The sequence below is a fragment of the Hyperoodon ampullatus genome, assembly GCF_949752795.1.
Source record: "Hyperoodon ampullatus genome assembly, chromosome: 4".
Taxonomy (NCBI): domain Eukaryota; kingdom Metazoa; phylum Chordata; class Mammalia; order Artiodactyla; family Ziphiidae; genus Hyperoodon; species Hyperoodon ampullatus.
Genome location: NC_136917.1, coordinates 151,920,022 through 151,940,670, shown reverse-complemented (window position 1 = coordinate 151,940,670; position 20,649 = coordinate 151,920,022).

Below are 20,649 nucleotides of genomic sequence, written 5' to 3'. Positions count from 1 at the left end.
TTAAGCTATGTTGGGTTTATCTTTGTGTATGGTGTGAGGGTGTGTTCTAGCTTCATTGATGTACATGCACCTGTCTGACATTCCCCACACCACTTGCTGAAGAGACTGTCTTTTCTCCTTTGTATATTCTTGCCTTCTTTGTCGAAGATTAATTGTCCATAGGTGTATGGGTTTATCTCTGGACTCTATTCTGTTGCATTGATGCATATGTCTGTTTCTGTGCCAGGACCATGCTGTTTTGATTACTATAGTTTTGTAGTATTGTCTGAAGTCTGGGAGGGTTATGCCTTCTGCTTTCTTTTTCCTCAGGATTACTTTGACAATTCTGTGTCTTTTATGGTTCCTTATAAATATTAAGATTATTTGTTCTAGTTCTGTGAAATATGTTATGAGTATTTTGATAAGTATTGCATTAAATCTGTAGATTTCTTTGGGTAGTATGGCCATTTTAACAATATTAATTCTTCCAATTCAAGAGCATGGGATATCTTTCCATTTCTTTGTGCCATCTTCAATTTCCTTTATTAATGTTTTGTAGTTCTCAGCATATAAGTCTTTCACCTCCTTGGTGAGATTTATTCCTAAGTATTCTTTTTTTATGTGATTTTACATTCCCTTTCTGATATTTCATTGTCAGTGTAAAGAAATGCAACTTATTTCCCTATGTTAATCTTTTATCCTGCTACCTTGATGAATTCATTTATCAATTCTAGTAGTTTGTATTGAGTCTTTAGGGTTTTCTATATAGAGTATCAGGTCATCTGCACATAATGACAAGTTTACCTCTTCCCTACCAATTTGAATGCAGTTTATTTCTTTTTCTTGTTTGATTGTTGTGCTTAGGACTTCCAATACTATGTTGAAGAGAAGTGGTGAGAGTGAGCATCCTCGTCTTCTTCCAGATGTTAGCAAGAAGGTTTTCAGCTTTTCAGCATTGAGTATTATATTGGCTGTGGGTTTATCATAAATAGCTTTTATTATGTTGAGATATGTTCCCTCTATATCCACTTTTGTAAAGGTTTTTATCATGAATTGACATTGAATTTTATCAAATGATTTTTCTGCACCTATTGAGATCATCATGTGGTTTTTATCTTTTCATGATATGGTGTAATACATTGTTTGACTTGCATATGTTGAACCATCTTTGTGACCTTGGGATAAATCCAGCTTTGTTGTAGTATATGATCATTTTTATGTGTTGTTAGATTCGGTTTGCTAATATTTAGTTGAAAATATTTGCATCTATATTCATCAAAGCTATTGGCCTGTAATTTTGTTTTTTGGTAGTGTCTTTGGTTTTGGTATCAGGGCTTTAAAGAATGTCTTTGGGATTGTTCCTTCCTCTTTAATCTTCTTTTGGAAGAGTTTCAGAAGTATCAGCATAAGTTCTTCTTTGTATGTTTGGTAGAATTTACCTATGACTCCATCTGTCCCTGGACTTTTATTTGTAGGGATTTTTTTTTTTTAATCACAGGTTTTATTTCACTTCTAGTGATATGTCTGTTCAAATTATCTATTTCTTCTTGATTCAGTTTTGGTGGGCTCTATATTTCTCAAAAGTTGTCCATTTCTTCTAGGTTGTCAAATATGTTGGCATATAATTGTTCATATTGTTCTCTTATGGCTTTTGGTATTTCTGTGATATCAGTTGTGATTTCTCCTCTTTCGTTTCTTATTTTGTTTATTTGGGACTTCTCTCTTCTTGGTGAGACTGGCCAGAGGTTTGTCAATTTTGTTTACCCTTTCAAAGAACCAGCTCTTGCTTTCATTGATTTTTTTCTATTTTTCTAATCTCTGTTTTATTTATTTCCTCTCTTATTATCTCCTTCCTTCTGCTGACTTTAGGTTTTGTTTATTCTACTTTTTCTAATTCTTTTAAGTGGTAGGTTAGATTGTTTGAGATTTTTCTTGTTTCTTAAAGAAGGCCTGTATTGCTATGAACTTCCTTTTATGCAGTGCTTTTGCTGCATCCTATAGATTTTTCATGATTGTGTTTTCATTGTCATTTGCCTCAAGGTGTTTTATTGTTTTTGTTTTTTTTACTTTTTTCTTTGATTTCATTGTTGACCCACTGTGTTTTTTTAGTAGCATGTTGTTTAGTCATTTAGTCTCCATATAATTGTTTTTTTTTTTTTTTTTTTTCTCATTTCTTGTCTGTGGTTGACTTCTAGTTTCATGCCATTTGGGTCAGAAAAGATGGTTGACATAATTTTTGTACTCTTAAATTTGTCGAGGCTTGTTTCTGTGCCCTAGTATGTGGTCAATCCTAGACAATGTTCCATGTGCACTTGAAAAGAATGTGTATTCTTTTTTTGAATGTAATGTCCTGAAATTTCAATTACATTACTGTTCTATTGTATCATTTAGGTTCTCTGTTGCCTTACTAATTTTCTGTCTCAAAGATCTGTCCATTGATGTGAGTGGGGTGTTAAAGTATCCTACTATTATTGTATTCCTGTCAATTTCTCCGTTTATGTCTGTTAGTATTTGTTTTATGTATTTTGATGCTCCTATATTGGGTGTATATATGTTGATGAGTGTAATATCCTCTCCTTGTATTGATCCATTCGGCATTATAGTGTCCTTCTTTATCTTTCTTTATAGCCTTTGTTTTAAAGTCTGTTTTGTTTGATATGAGTATTATGACCCTCACTTTCTTTTCATTTCTGTTTGCATGAAATATCTTTCTCCATCCCCTCACTTTCAGTCTATGTGTGTCCTTTGCCTTAAAGTGGGTCTCTTGTAGGCAATATATTGTAGGCTCTTGTTTTTTTATCCACTCTGGCACCCTGTGTCTTTTGATTGGAGCATTGATTCTGTTGGCATTTAAGGTAATTATTGATAGATATATATATTTATTTACCCTTTAATCTTGTTTTCACATTGATTTTATATTTCTTCTTTGTCCCTTCTTGTTTTTCCTTTTGTGCTTCGATTTGTATTATACTTATGTTCTCTTCTTTTTGGTTTCTGTAAATCTATTGTATGTTTTTGATTTGTGCTTACCCTATTTTTCAAGTATAGTATTCCCTTCCTACATCTATTTGCCTTTAGACTGGTAGTCATATAGACTCAAACATATTCTAGAAAAAATAATCTATATTTTGTTACTCTTCTCCCCCATATTTTATAATTTTGATGTCTTCTTTTACATCTTCTTGTATATCCTTTTGCTGTTCATTGTGGTTATCATTGCTTTCACAGAAATTTTTCAATATTTTTTAATCTGTGTACTGGCTTTTTTAAGTTACTTATTTTCCAATTGTGATTTTTCTCTTTCCTATAGATTCCTACTTCTTTTCTATTTAGAGAAGACCTTTCAATATTTCCTTTAGGATAGGTTTAATATTGCTGTATTCTTTTACTTTTTGCTTGTCTGAAAAAGTCTTTATCTCTCCTTCTATTCTAAATGATAATCTTGCTGGGTAGAGCATCCTAGGTTGCAGATTTTTCCCTTTCAGGACTTTGAATATATCTTGCCACTCCCTTCTGGCCTGCAACATTTCTGTAGAGAAATCAGCTGATAGCTTCATGGTTCCATTGTAATTAACTCTTTTTTTTTTGCTGCCTTAGGATCCTCTTTAACTTTTGCTGTTTTTATTATAATATGTCTTGGTGTAGATCTGTTTGGGTTTACCTTGTATGGGACCCTCTGTTCTTCCTGTACTTGGATAGCTGTTTTTTCTTTAGGTTTAGGAAGTTTTCAGCCATAATTTTATCAAATACATTTTCAATCCCCTTTTCTCTTTCTCCTCCTTCTGGGATCCCTATTATCAGTAGATTGTCTTGCTTTATATTATCCCAAAGGTCTCTTATTTTGCTTTTTTTTTTTTTTCCATTTGGCTTTCTGTCTGCTGTTCTGATTGGGTGATTTCCATTATTCTATCTTCCAGGTCACTTATTCCTTCTTCTGCATTATTCATTCTGCATTCATTGCCTTTAGTTCAGCTTTCATCTCTGGAAATAAATTTTCTAACTTTTCTTGACTCCTCCTTATAGTTTCTAGTTCCTTTTTACAGTAATCTGCATTTCTGTTGATAGCCTTTCTTAATTCCTTCAGTATTTTTATTATCTCCTTTTTGAAATCAGTGTCTAACAGACTGAAGAGGTCTGTTTCATTGTTTATTCTTTCAAGAGAATTCTCTTGGTGTTTTAATTGAGAATTGTTCCTCTGATTCTTCATTTTACTTTTATTTCTCTTGCTCTATGAGTTTAGGAGAAACAGTTATCTACTGTGGTCTTGGCAGACTATTTTTATATGGGAACATCCCTGTGTCACCTGCATGGGTTTAATATTTTTGTGTGAGGGCTGTTTTTAGTATGGATTCCTGCCACCTCTTTCCTCAGTATATGCTGGCCATTATCCCCTTGATAGGAGGTGTGACTGGTGTTGTGGTGACCAGGTCCTGTACTGGATGTTGAGCAGGTCCGCCCCTTAGCTCTGTGGTTGTCACTGCCTTGTCAGGGGCAGGATCTGCTCCCGAGGTTTTGGAGTAGAAACCCCCAAATATGTTTCTGAGCTGCGTTTGTGAGCTGCAGTGTGAGGTAGGCAGGATTGGATCACACAGTGCCTGATGTCTCTCAGGCACTGTTTTCACAAGGCCACCAGCGCAGTCCACTGAAGTCAGGTCCATGGACTGCAGTAGTTACGAACCTGGACCCACTCTGGGAGCTATGGAGGCAACTCAGACCCAGGCCCAGGCCAGCCCACCGTGTGCACACACCCACAATGCCCACAGCTGCTAAGGCCAGATCTGTCCCAGCTGTAGGAGCACCCATTGTCTATTTGGTTATCTCACAGGTGATGAATTTACAAAGCCAGAGGCAGAGGTGTAAATCCATGGTGCAGGCAGCCACGTTGAGAGATTTCAGCCCTGCTTCCTGAGTCACACAGCCCCTGGGGCTCAGCTGTGGTTTCAACCCCACCTCTGTGAGTGGTTAACCCACTGATGCCTGCTCCCAGGGCCTGCTGAGGTGGTGGTTGGCACAGGAACCCTCCTAGTAGGCAGCTGGGGTGCACAGGGCAGTGACATGTGCATCCATGTGGGTGTCTCTCTGTTCTGCCTGCCACAAATCGTGTGCTGCATTCTCCTATGAGCCTCTGAAGCTCCTTTTCTGTCCTGACTGATCTCCCTGTCAGTGAGGGGGCTTCCCAGAGTGCGGTAACCTTTCCTCTTTTTCAGCTCCCTCCCAAGTGTGCAGGTGCCATCCTGCTTCCTCTTTTTTTTCCTGTCATCCTACCTGGTTACATAGAGAGCTTTCTTGTCCTTTCAGGTGTTTGAGGTCTTCTGCTGGTGTTCAGTAGGTGTTCTGTGAGAATTTTTCCATTTTTAGGTGTATTTTTGATGTATCTATGGGAGGAGGTGAGATCCATGTCCTACGACTCCACTGTCTTGAGTGGAACACTACCTTTCAATTTGATAAATCATTTATGAAAAACCTAGAACTAGTATATATTTAATGTTGAAGGACTGAAAAATTTCATTCTAAGTTTTGCAACAGGGCAAAGATGCCCCACTCTAAAACTGTCTTCAAACCATATGATAATCTTTGTAAAAACAAACAAACAAAAAACAAAAAACAAACTGAAAGAAATCTAAATATATACAATAAAGTAAAGTGATCATGGCAAGATTCAAAATAAAAGAGTAATAGATTTTTTTAATTGCAGTTTTAGATACCATGGGCAAAATATTTCCATATAAAATTAAGATAATGACATCATTTACAGTAGTATCAAAATCAAAATACTTAGGAATGAATTTGACAAAATAACTAAACTATAAATTACAGCTAGTTATTAACTACTTACTACTCAATAGACCAGTAACCTTGGAAAATTAAAATTTAAATAAACAGATTATTGAACTACATACATAGCTCGGGAGACTTTATTGCTTCGTTTCAATCCCAATCATAATCTCAGCAAGAAACTTTGTAAACTTGACAAACTTTACAATTTATTGGAAATGCCATTTACTTAGAATAGCCAAAAGTACTTTGAAAAATAATGTAAAGGTGGTCAGACACTTACCTTTTCACTTTCAAGACTTACTATAAAACTGTAATAATCATGGCATTGGCATGAGAGCATTTTATTGTATTTGACTTATATTAAAATATTTAATTACAAATCTAAAGAATAGTGATGTGTAATTACAGTGACAGATTCTCTCTCCTATAATCAGCAACTTATCATTCCTTACATTTAAAACATGTCAGAAATATTATGTTTCAACTGAAAGGCATATTCTTGCTGGGATGGGTAAATTTTGATGTTTCCCTTTAATAACTATTTTCCCACCATTGTATTGTGCTTCTCTGATATAACACTAAAAATGAGGCTGGCAGAGACTCTTGCCTTCCTGTCCTCTGAACATTCACTTGTAGTTCATACTTCCTTGTAATTCATCCACCAGTGATATACTGGTTGGACAAAGAGTTAGTGATCCTCAGCACTACAAGCTGTAAACAGCATATGGAGACTGTGAAGAGAGCAAAATATTTTGATAACAGGGTGACTTAAAGAACGTGCTGAAACTGTGGCCAGAGCAATAACCAACTCTATTCTCTATAGCCCGAGGGGGGGAAAAATTCACTTTTTAAAGTAAAATTTTAAATTTTACTGTAACTTGTATGTTATATCAAGATGAAGTAGAAACAGCCAACCTCTCAGGCCATAGATGATTTAATCAGGAAAAGACTGAATTGTGAAATGAGTCTACTTTCAGTTCTTATTTAACTCATGTACTTTTGTGGAGTTTTTCCCCCATATCCTGGGACCCGGTCTCTCAGGTTTCCAAATGTTGCTGCTACCAGATTGCTACAGGAAAACTGTTTTGCCCCAGGTCCCTTCATACTGTCCTCATTCCACAACTGCAGGTTCGGACCATCTGGCAGGCTCCTTCTAAATAGTGTCAGTGTGTCATCTGTCGCATCTCACATCCCCTGGGGATATCTTGAATAATTGCTCATCCTAAGCAATAATCACACCTCTTAAGGCCAAGAACAAGTTGTTTATATATCTGCACTGCCCCCAGCATTATCTAGGCATTTAAATTGAAAAATTAAATAAGCATTCTACAGCTAGCTCTTAACTACTACTCAATAGACCAGTAACCTTTAGGTATGTAGGCCAGATAATATTAATGCAAACTACAAGAAACCATCCCAGGTCATTTTGTTCTGGTGGGCACTAATCAAGAAAAGTGATATATTGCTTCGGGTACAGAGATGAATTATGTGGAAATGTTAGGACATCTTTGTATAACAGGTTTCCCCTTCAGATGACGTCTTCTTTTGAGCAATGAAAGTGTTGAGTAATGAGCACAGATTTCATGGAATTTTAAGAGAGAAAATTAAACGTAGAAGCCAATCGTGTCCAAATGTCCTCACCTAGTTCTCTCCTGTATAATAGAGCAAACCATTAAATTTGACCTCGTGTGACCTTCTAAGAACTTTATAAATACAATATTGTATTGAAAATGAAAAGGTGTTCTAGCAAATCTATGAATAAAGAGAATAAGTTCTTAAACACCCCCGGATAATACTGATGACATTTTGCACAGGGTTGATATGGAAGCAGAGGTGTGAGGCTTGAGAAAACACTGGTGATAGCAGTAAAGCATCTTACCTAAAAGCTCTGACCCCCTTGGTAGAATGAATGTCGTATCAGAACAGAAAAAGTAAATATGTGTGTACATATATGATTACATATGTCTACATGTTGTGCTTTAACAGAAACGATACTTTTCAACAATGGATTCTTTTCCACCAGAATTACTTATATTTGATTTTAAAACTAAATGTCAACAATTTGTTACTTGGTTTGCATCCCCTTGCAAAATTCATTGCCTATAAAATGAGTTGCAGGCTGCACAGAGGGGTCGCTTTCCAGTTGTGTCTTCCTTTGCCATGGCCACGGCCACCACATACATACACACAGGCCCACACCAATGTATTTTCCATCTCCCTAGCCGACAAAACCTTCTTCAGGGTAGATTCTCCAATTGCTGAGTCTGAATTGAGCATGGTAGAGACAGTGGTGCGGGCGGTGGAAGTGTCTTCATCATGAGATGACAGGAGTAAAAATTTTTTCTGTGTATAAAATGCTTTTTTTTGACAGAAGGCAGAATATCTATAATTGTAATCCATTTACTCATTATAAAATATTGTGTAATTATGAATTGAGTAACAAAATATTTTTAATTTTGCCAATGAATGTAGGTATCATCAGCCAGATTATGGGAAAGGAGAATTACATGTCAAAGCTATTTTGCAGCATTAAAATCCTCCCTTTGGAGGTCAATCCTTAATTTTATGAATATTATACTTGATTTTATAACTCCCCATCAGTGATATGATCCGAGGTCTTGGTGATAGCATTAGGCAATATGGCTTTGTGTGTAGCCACATTACCACAATTATGCAGTGACTACATTGTCTAATCTGCCAGTTTCCTAAGTCAGTTCATCTTGAGTGACCTTTTAGGTAGCTATGAGTGTGGTCACTTTAGTCACTGAAAAATGTCTACTATTTTCAGGAACTTAGTTGAAATATTATTTGCAATATTATTCAGACCTGATGATATAAAATACAAGTGAATTTTTCATAAAAAACAAAAACAAAACAACTCAACACTATCCATATGCATATGTCTGCAATCAGTTTGACTTATGAAAGTAGATCTCAGAAAAGTGAAAGTAGAGTTGGCTGTCATTCACATAAAGTGTTGTACTATTTGGGCTCTTGGAGCCACTATTTTGTTTATTAGATAGAGTCCATAGATAGAAGAAAGAAATGGTGGAATACAGGTCTAGTAAAGAATATGTGTATTTACTGGAAGACAGAATAGAAATTAAAAAATAAAGAAATGAGGGAAATAGTTTTCAGAAGAAATAGAAGAGGGGTCAATCATAAACCTAGGCAGGTAAGCATTAAAAAAAATATATGGTTTATGGGGTGGAATACCAAGGTTAAAAGTGAAGTTATAGGACTTGAAAAATGTCATTATTGTTGGTGTCTGTTTTCAGTTGTCCTTCATAAACCATAGAATAAATTCACCACTGAATGCTAATAACACCTTACCATCTATCTTCTGGTAACACCAAACACAAATCTAAGTAATCACATTTCCTTAATGGTGAACTTATTGGTTTTTCAATGTCATGTTCTTAAGTGCTATACTATGTTGGAATTTCCTGTTGAACATACTATAGCCTGTTGAAACAAATTGTTTCATGAGAGTAGAGACGTAGACTGGAATCAAAATAACAGTTTACTGATGGTGATAAAAATTGAAAAAAAGTTTCAAGAAATAAATTTGTACACCTAAAGATATATTTCTATACTCTTACCCAAATCCTCATAATGAAACTGGAAAACATGGGGCAAATAAACATTATTTCCTATGGAGAATAAAGAATTATTTTACATACATACCTGTGTACATACATAAATATGAATATATATATACATAGTATAAATTGAAAATGTCATAAATATATTAATTTTATAAACATAATGAGTGATCTTAAGGACAAGGTAAATGGAAAAAGCTATTCACTAATTCATAATAAAATATTATTAAATATTGTATCCTGCAATATTAATTACATATTTCCTCAATTGTAAGATGCACATTTTCCCATATCTTTATGTATCTGTAGGTAGGACACATCTTAAGTTCAGTAGCATATTAAAATTGTCATTGGCAGGTGGTAGTCACAATGACACTGGTGTCACAGCCTGCACATGGGTGAAACCTTATTGTTTTTGTTAGTGTGACTAGACACCCTCAGCCATTTGAAATTTCAATCAACAATAATTTAAGGATTATTTGAAGAGAAAACATGAGTCTTGCCTACTGTCTTGCAAACGTTTCATTGTCACATTTAGAGGAGGTCAAAAATCAGGATCTCAAAAATTGGGGGACAGATATAAATGTATTGGGGAGAAAAAATCGCGGCCATTATAAAGCATTTATTTTTAATACCATACCACTAACAGTACTGACAGCACAGAGGAGGATATGGAATGGAAAACAGACGTTAATAACTTTAGGAGAAAAATTATTTGGAAGAGTTGGATTCTATAAGTGAAAAAATATGAGTGACTATATTATAGAAATGTATGTCTATATATAAATGAGTTCTTTTGTAAATAAGTAATAAGAAAACACTGTGTTATAGATAATTGTCGTTTTTGTCCCTTTTTCAATAATCTTAGCCCTGCATAAAATAACTGTATTTTAAAATGATGGTATCTAAGATTTGATAAAACGTGTCTAACAACCTAGAATTTTTCACTCAGGACAAAATTTTCACTCAGGAAAAAACTCATAAGTACAAATGTAGTAGTCAAAAAACAAGAAGAGTGTCAACTGAAGAAAAAACACAACCTAAAAGTTGCATGTTAAGTTTTATTTGGATGTCTTAATGAATACTATAACCTGGGAGACAGCCTCTCGGGTACCTCTTTGGAGCAGTTCCTTAGAGTTAAGGGAGGAGCCAGGAGTTTTTTGCTGGGGGAAAAACCATATATTTGAAGATCAAAAGATTACTTCTAATCACAAAGAACAGACATCTCAAGTTAATAATTTTAGTGCTTTTCTATGTAGAGGAAGATGCAAGATTCTGGACTCATTGGAACTATTCCTTAGATATGCAGCTTAACTATCTAGGGCCAGTATCCAAAGTACAGAATGCTTCTTGTTTGTCTCCATCCTGAATTCCTTTCAGGGCATACCATGGGTGGAAGGGAGCAGCTGTAGTGGCTGATGGCTTGATCCTTGTAGAAGAAAGAGCATGGTAGGCAACATTCTTTCTTTGCTGGAATGGCAGGCAAAAATCCCTGTCTGCAAGAGAAGTCAGAAAACTATTATCCTGCACTAAAATGTTTCCAATTTTTAACTAAAGCTAAAAGTTGTGAAGTTTGAAATGGACATTTTATGTTTTATTTTAAAAAGTTATATTTTAATATGGGTATGAGAATTTCTTTTACTGATTATATTGTTATGGTTATTTTCATCAATTACCTATTTTTCAGGGACATCGGGAGACTACCTGTTAAAAAATTTAATTTTTGTTACACCACCTGAAGTTTAATTATAGCTAGCCAGCTCAATAACCTGTTGTTTTATTACAATGTTTGCAAATTTCATTTTAAGAAATTAATACATCTGAGTCTCAGAATCAGCAAATAGGAGTATTATTGCAATACAATTTACATGTTAATGTAATATTTATATAGTAATATAAGAACAGATTTAACATAATTTATAGATATAACTCCAAGAAGCTAATGATATTTGAATCATATAAAATAATTATATGTGCACATGTATGTCTTCAGGTGGAACTTTTTATTTTGTCATTTTAACTAATATTTTTAAAGTTTTTTACTGGTTCATATTTAATCCCAATTAACTAATGTTTATTTTTAAATCACTGTAAGAAGAAACACTGCTTTTTGCATATAGTTTAAGTCTAACATCTGCCAATTATTTATATATATATACACTTAATTTTAGCTCCAATTATGCCAACTTCTTGAGAAAATTGCTTGTAAAATGTATCACTGTCACTTGAAAATCAAGGGAAGACTCAACCCTAAAATATTCATTAACTGGGCTTCCCTGGTGGTGCAGTGGTTGGGGGTCTGCCTGCCGATGCAGGGGACGCGGGTTCGTGCCCCGGTCTGGGGGGATTCCACGTGCCGTGGAGCGGCTGGGCCCGTGAGCCATGGCTGCTGGGCCTGTGCGTCTGGAGCCTGTGCTCCGCAGCGGAGAGGCCACGGCGGTGGGAGGCCCACATAACGCAAAAAAAAAAAAAAAAAATTCATTAACCTACTGGTTAAATTTCAGAGAATAGTTATCTCTTTTGTTTGAAAGCTTTTACTAGATCAATTTGTTATTTTCAGAATAACCTAGGTAATTCCTATAGGGGAGAAAATTTGGCATCCCAAAATGTCTCTTTGGCATGTGAATTATTTTGAGCTGAAAACAATCAAGGCCAAACAGACTCAGGAAGAGACTTTGACCTTTCCCCTAACTGCCTAAAGAATGTAGATAGAGGACTTGTTCCAGGAAGGGAACTAACACTGTACATAAGTATAGGATGAACTAGGTGTTTAGACAGGGAAGAGTCTATCAAAATTTATTTAAAATTCCTTGTCCCATTGTCCTTGTATGGCCCACCAAACGCTTATTTACTGAACACTTGCTTATGAAACATTTCCTTTTCCATCTCCCTGTGAATTCCCTTCCTTCCCAAACCACTACCCCCAGCATCTTTTGTCTTTAGCTCAACATGGTATTTAAGGTGAGTATTTCAGCCATTTTGAAGAGTTACTCTGGAATTTTTCTGGGTCTCTCCAAAGTATATATGTTATTAAGCTTTTGTTTGATTTTCTCCTGTTAAACTCTCTCACATAAATTTAATTCTTAGACCTGCCAGAAGAATCCAGAAGGGTAAAAGAAAATTTCTTTCTCCCCAACATTACCTTTCTAGAAATTTTGAAGGATTTTGAAGGGCAAGACTAATGGCAGGTCAAGCTGAAAGAAATCAGAGTTCCCTGTCTGTGTTTCTGTACTCGGAAAGACAAGTGTTGGTTGGAAACAAAAGTTTGCTTTATTCAGGAGGCTGGCAACCTGGGGAGAAGGCAGACTCATGTCCAAACATCAACTCCATGAGCTGTTTGTAAATTTTGGAGACTAATCCCTTGTAAGATCATTTGCAAATATTTTTTTCCCAATCTGTGGATTGTCTTTTCATTTTGTTTATGGTCTCCTTTTGGCCATGCAAAAGCTTTTGAGTTTAATTAGGTCCCATTTGTTTATTTTTGTTTTTATTTCTATTATTCTGGGAGATGGATCAAAAAAGATATTGTTGTGATTCATGTCAGATAGTGTTCTGCCTATGTTTTCCTCTAGGAGTGTCCAATCCAATCTCACATTTAGGTCTTTAAACCATTTTGAGCTTATTTTTGTGTATGGTGTTAAAGAATGATCTAATTTCATTTTTTTACATGTAGCTGTCCAGTTTTCCCAAAACAATTTGTTGAAGAGACTGCCTTTCCACCATTGTGTAGTCTTATCTCCTTTGTTGTAGATTAATTGACCATAGGTGCATGGGTTTACTTCTGGGCTTTCTATCCTGTTCCATTGATGTATATTTCTATTTTTGTGCTGGCACCATACTGTTTTTATGACTATAGCTTTGTAGTATACTCTGAAGTCAGGGAGCCTGATTCCTCCAGCTCTGTTTTTCTTTCTCAAGATTGCTTTAGCTCTTTAGAGTCTTTTGTGTCTCCATACAAATTTTAAGATATTTTTGTTCTAGTTCTATGAAAAATGCTATTGGTAAGAGGCTTAATATCATCAAAACAAACAACCCAATCAACAACTGGGCAGAAGACCTAAATAGACATTTCTCCAAAGAAGACATACAGATGGCCAAGAGACACATGAAAAGATGTTCAATGTCACTAATTATTAGAGACATGCAAATCAAAACTACAATGAGGTATCATCTTAACCAGTCAAAATGGCTATCATCAAAAAATTCACAAACAGGGCTTCCCTGGTGGCGCAGTGGTTGAGAGTCTGCCTGCTGATGCGGGGGACGCGGGTTCGTGCCCCGGTCTGGGAGGATCCCACATGCCGTGGAGCGGCTGGGCCCGTGAGCCATGGCCGCTGGGCCTGCGCGTCCGGAGCCTGTGCTCCGCAACGGGAGAGGCCACAACAGTGAGAGGCCCGTGTAACACAAAAAAAAAAAAAAAAAAAAAAAAAAAAAATTCACAAACAATAAATGCTGGAGAGTGTGTAGACAGAAGGGAACCCTCCTACACTGTTGGTGGGAATGTAAATTGGTACAGTCACTGTGGAGAACAGTATGGGGGTTCCTTAAGAAACTAAAAATAGAGCTACCATATGACACTGCAATCCCACTCCTGGGCATGTATCTGGAGAAAAACATGGTCTGAAAGGATACATGCACCCCAGTGTTCATTGCAGCACTTTTTTACAAATAGCCAAGACATTGAAGCAACCTAAATGTCCATCAACAGAGGAATGGATAAAGAAGATGAAGATGTGGGACATATATATAATGGACTATTACTCAACCATTAAAAAGAATGAAATGCCATTTGCAGCTACATGGATGGACCTAGAGACTGTGATACTAACTGAAGTAAGTCAGAGAAAGATATTGTATGATATCCCTTATATGAAGAATCTAAAAAGAAATGATACTAATGAACTTATTTACAAACAGAAACAGACTCACAGACTTAGAGAACAAACTTATGGTTACTGGGGGGATGGAGGGGGGGAAAGGATAGTTAGGGAGTTTGGGATCGACTGCTATATTTAAAGTGGATAACCAACAAGGACCTACTGTATAGCACAGGGAATTCTGCTCAATGTTATGTGGCAGCCTGGATGGGAGCAGAGTTTGGGGGAGAATGGATACATGTATATGTATGGCTAAGTTGCTTTGTTGTGCACCTGAAACTATCACAACATTATTAATAGGCTGTACTCCAACATAAAAGGTTAAAAACAAACAAACTAAAAAACAAAACAAAAATGGACTCCAAAGATTCTGCTGAACCATGAATGTTTTTACAGGGAGAATCATTTGCAGAAGGGATCAGAGTCTTCCTTACCTTCCACTGTTTGCAGACTTTCTTTTGATTGGTGTGTGGTGAGGTAACAGGGCAGTGCTCCAGGAATCTTGTGCTCAGTCTGAAGTTATCATCCTCCACCTGGGCTGGGACCTTTGTTCCCACAGAAGAACTTAAAGATATTGTTATGTATATTCCTTGAAGAGGAACCAGGACCCTGCCCCATCACTGAACTATTTTTTCTTTACTGTTGCTACTTTGTTTCTGCATTCCTTCCCTTCCCTGATAAGCAACTATTTGAATATTCCCTTTGGAACTCAAGGAAGGTCAAGGAGGGTGAAGCCTTTTCCCTACAGACAAGAAAATGGTGGACATGGAAAGGATTTGTACCCAGGAGGACCCCATACGGTCCTGCTCCATTTCATTTCTTCAACAACTTTAGAGCTTTTCTTTCTCTCTTTTAGAGTATGCAGGGATTGGATAGGACTTAATTTTAGGAGACCACACACCTAGTGATTTATCTTTTGTTTGCAACATGTGTATTTCCAGCCCTGGTGGGAATTTGTCAAATTGACTTGATTCACCTGATTGTTTTTTCCTACTTTTCCTAGGGGTTGACTATTCTTAAAGTTAGGTAGGTAATATAGTATAGGAAACAGTAAGTAAAAGCTTTCCAGAAGCTAATTTTTCAATGTCAATTCAAATTCCTCTGTTGTAAGATTTAGGCAGTGATTGTATATCCCACATCTGCTATTATTTCTTCGCTTCCCTGTCTTTTATTTTCCACTTTGCACCTTTCTCTGCTAATGAATCATGTAAACAAAATGAAAGCAACATGAATTTGTTTTGCTCCAGGTTCCGAGGTTGGCCATTCATTTCAATTCAGTGAATGAGTAGGTCAAGTCAGTAAAAAGATATACCTAATTTTACTAAAAGACTGTCTTAGAAATCACTGTATAAAAATGCACTTCAAAAAGATAATGGATACTTGATCCACTAGTTTGAGTGTCAGAACTATTGGACCATAGTGTGCAAGAAAGTTTATATTAGGGTATTTCTGTTACAGCATCACTAGAGAGAAAATATTTACATAAAGAAACACTTAAGTGAATATGGATTTATGCATTCTGTAATTCTGTTTAAAGGTGTTCAAATTCTTTGAATCCATATAAATTGCCATGTCTACTGTTTAAATTTTACTACCAGAACATGCAAAGCCCTTTACAAACTCCTGTTTTCTCCAAGCTGACCCCACCTTATACTTTATGAAATCTTACTTATCTTTCAAGACATAGCTCAGGTATCACAACCTCCAGCACATCTTCTGCAAACTAGAATGGATTGTCAATATTGACATTTAATCTGTGACCCATTTGAATTCATCTCCCTTCTTTTATACTCTTTAAATGCTTTATAAATATGTATTTTCCTACTATACAACCTTTAAGTCATTGCATCCTAACCTTTATCTAGTCATGGGTTTATTTGAGATAGCCATCCTTGAAGTGGATGCCTCTTTGAAGTGTATGCCTTAGCAATCAAAGCATAAGTCAGGCACTTGCATTACCCCCAAAACCCCCAAAAAACAACCTGCCAAGGCTTACACTACAACCATGCATTTCTCCTTTTAAAACACTGAATGATAAATAATCCCAGGGGCAACACACATTATTTCTCTAAATAAATATTGGAAAAAGAAGTTTCGATTTCCCCTAACTGACATTTCAAGAACACTATGGCCAGTACATAAGATGATCTGAAAAGTTAATATAGACTATTCCATTGCTTCAGTTTTACCTTTTATGTAAAAAGCTTCTTCAGGAAATTCAACAGACCGAGAGGAACTGGTAATCTACTCTTTATAGCCTGGCTAATACCTTCTTCGTAATCTCCGTTTTAGAGTTCAGCAAGGCAGAGTACATATCGCCATAAAATGGAAATAAGTATACATTTACTATTTTGTCACAAAATTATTTGAATTTGCCAACATTCAGCCATGATTTAGTGATGCATGCTTTGAACTTACTAGTTATTAAGCAGACTTATCAGAACAATGAGAATCTCGTCCTTTTGAAGGTGAAAGAACCCAGAAGAAAAATTGTTCACATTCTAACAGTGAGAAAAAGTCAGTTAATCTACAGAATCATGTTTCCTTGAACCTGTAGAGAACTGATATTTCAAGGTAAACAAGTAAAATAAATTCCAGAGGGTGTTGAGTCTCCTCAAAGATAAGGCACTTAAGCTTTTTCACTTTGGTAGATAATGAGCCTGCCTAAGGCTGGAGAAAGAAAACCAAGAAACTACTCCTGTCTCACCATGAGCCTTCAATTAATAAGAAGAAACCATTATCTACTGTTGGCTCAGGTAGAAGAATGCAAGAGAATCACTCTGTGGTGCGTGTGTGTTAGACCTGCTGAAAGCTGAGGGTAGGAAAGGAAAAGTGAGAAAAATCCTCTGGATCTCTAAAACTCCACAAAACGCAATATAAAGCAGAATTTTTAAACAGCAGTAATCTCAAAGCAATTGTAGCTCATGCCATCTCCCCCCAAATAAGAAACTTATTTAACTATATTGACCTTGCACTTCAGGAAAAAGTTCCATCAAAGGAGAGATGTGTGCACGTTACCAAGTATAAACAATATTTTTCTCAGCCTCTCTAATTTTTATACACATTTTTGGCATTTACTCAAAAATTGAAACACTGAAAAAGAAAACAACATCAAAACTGACTTATTAGACATAAAGCCGTTAATAGCTCTAGAGCCATAGAAGACAACGATTTTGGAAGTAACAGATAAGAAAATTAAGATAACTCTGAACTATGTTAAAGTGCCAAGTGGGAAAGATAGGAGAAAAAAGAGATGAGGAATTTTAAGACAAATGGAAATTGTAGATAAAGAATTAAATGAAAACACAATTTTTTAAAAGCAGTATTTCAGAGATGAATTCCTACCATGGACTATTTTGGATACCTCAGAGAAAATCTGTATACTTGAAAACAGGACAACAGAAATTACAAAAACAAACACAAAGCAAAAGTGAGGGAAAAGACAAAAGAAAATAAAGAGCATCCAAGTGCTGTGGAACAATATCAAATAATCTAACATATAGTTGAAGTCCAAGAAGATGAATAGGAATCCAAGCTGACTAAGACAGTTTGCAAATATTTATTTTTGTAGAAACTGCCCAACTATCTTCAAAATTGGCTGTGCCATTTTGCATTTCCACTAGCAGTGAATGAGAGAGAATTCCTGTTGCTCCAAATCCTTGCCAGGATTTGATGTCAGTGTTCTGGATTTGGGCCATCTAATAGGTGTGTAGTGGTATCTCATTGTTTTAATTTGCATTTCTGTAATGACATATGATGTGGAGTATCTTTCAATGCACTTATTTTCCACCTGTATATCTTCTTTGATGTGGTGCCTGTTAAAGTATTGGGCCCATTTTTAAATGCGGTAGTTTGTTTTCCCATAGTTGGTTCTAAGAGTTCTTTGTATATTCTGAATAAGGGTCCATAAGATATGCTGCACATATTTTTGCCCAGTCTGTGGCTTGTCTTGACCTTTTCTTTACATTGTATTTTATAGAACAGAAGCTTTTAATCATAATGAAGTTTCGTTTATCCTTTCTTTCATAGATTGTACTTTTGGTGTCATATCTAAAAAGTCATCTCCATACCCAAGGTCCTCTAGATTTTCTAAGTTACCTTCTAGGAGTTTTATAGTAGTGCATTTTACTTTGAGGTCCATAACCCATTTTGAGTTAATTTTTGGGACAGACTTAAGTTCTGTATCTAGATCCATTTTTTGGATGTCAATATCATATTGTTTCAGCACCATTGTTGAAAAATTATCTTTGAACCATTGTGTTGCCTTTTTTCCTTTGTCAAATATAAGTTAACTATATTAATAGGGGTTTATTTCTGGGCTCTCTATTTTGTTTAGTTGATCTGTTTGTGTATTCTTTTGCCAGCACCACACTTGTCTTGGTGAGTCTTGAAGATGGGTACTATCAGCCTTCTAACATTGTTGTTTTTCTTAGTCTACTCTGGGTCTCTTGCTTTTCCATATAAACTTAAGTATCAATTTATGAATATTAACAAAATAACTTGATGGCATTTTGGTTGAGATACATTGAAGCTATAGGTCAAATTCAGAAGAACTGACATCTTGGCAGTATTGAGTCATTGTATTCATAAACATAGAGTATCTCTCCATTTATTTAGTTCTTTTCATTTATTTCAGTAGTTTTGCAGTTTTCCTCAAATAGATCTTGTATCTATATTGTTAGATTTTTATATAAGTATGTCATTTGAGAGGGCTGCTAATACAACTGATATCATGTTTTTAACTTCAAACTCCACTTGTTCATGTCTCATATATAGGTAGGTCATTGAGTATTGTAAATTAACCTTGTGTCTTACAACCTTGTTATAATTGCTTATTAGTTCCAGAAGTTGTTTGTTGATTCTTTCAAGTTTTCGACATAGATAATCAAGTCATTTGTGAACAAAGACAACTTCATTTCATCCCAATATATATAACTTTTATTTCCTTTTCTTGTCTTTCTGCATTAGCTAGTTATTCCAGTATGATGTTGAAGGATGGTAATGAGAGGGAATATCCTTGTCTTGTCCCTGATATTAGTGGGAAAGCTTGAAATTTTTCATAATTAAGTAGTATTTTAGCTGTAAGTTTTGGCAGATGTTTTGTCAAGTTAAAGATATTTACTAAGAGTTTTTATGAATAAGTGTTGGATTTTGTCAAATTCTGTTTCTCCATCTTTTGATATGATCATGTGATTTCTTTAGTGTGTTGATATGATGGATTACATTAATTCATTTTCAAAAATTAAACCAGTCTTGCATACCTGGAATAAACCCCACTTGTTTGTAGTGTATAATTCTTTTTACATATTGTTGGATTTAATTTGCTAAAATTTTGTTGAGGATGTTTTGCATCTATGTTAATTTCATTATAATATCTTTGTCTACTTTAGGTATTAGTGTAATGCTGACATCATCAAATGAGTCAGTATTTTTTCTTTTTCTATCTTTTTAAACAGGTAAGAGAACTGGTATAATTTCTTCCTTAAGTTTTTGGTGGAATTCATCAGTGAATCCTTCTGGACCTGGTGCATTCTGTTTTGGAAGTTTATTAATTATTGACTCAATTTCTTTAATGTTATAGGCCCATTCATATTGTCTATTTTTATGTGAGTTTGTCAGATTGTCTTTCAAGAAATTAATCCACTTTATCAAGGTTATTAAATTTTTTGTCACTGAATTGTTCATAACATTATTTTATTATCCTTTAATGTCCATGGAATCTGTAGTGATGTCCCCTTTCATTTCTGATATTAATAAGTTGTGTCCTCTCACTTTTTTTCTTAGTTACTTGGAGGCTTATTGATTTTATTCATCTTTTCAGAGAACCAGCTTTTGGTTTCATTGATTTTTCTCAACTGGTTTCCTGTTTTTAATTTTATTCATTTCTGCTCTAATTTTATTAATTCTTCTGCTTACTTTGGAGTTAATTGCTCTTCATTTTTCAGTTGCCTTATGTAGAAGTTTAGATTATTAATTTCATTTCTTTCTTATTTTCCAATATGTGTATTCAATGCTTTAAATTCCCAATTAAGTACTGATTTTGCCGCATCCTATGTTTCTTTGATTTTTAACAAATGATTTGTCATTCTTCATGACATAATTCTAAATTATAAATTATTTTTTTTCAGTTTATATACTTGAAAATAAATTTGTTTTTCAGAAATAGCCATTCCTTTTTCTCAGTTATGTTTTTATCTGAAATTTGGAAATACTTTTTTTTTTTAAGTTCTGGGTGTTTGCTTTTGTTTTTGCTCTCATTGTATTTTTTTGATAATTCTTTATTTCATTTTTCTGTCCATTTAATTATTTCATTTTGGCCTTTCTCCATCAGGTTACAATAGATAAGATTTTTCTCTACTTATCAGGATGACATGGTTTCTTAATACCTGTAGAACTCAGTTTGTCAACAT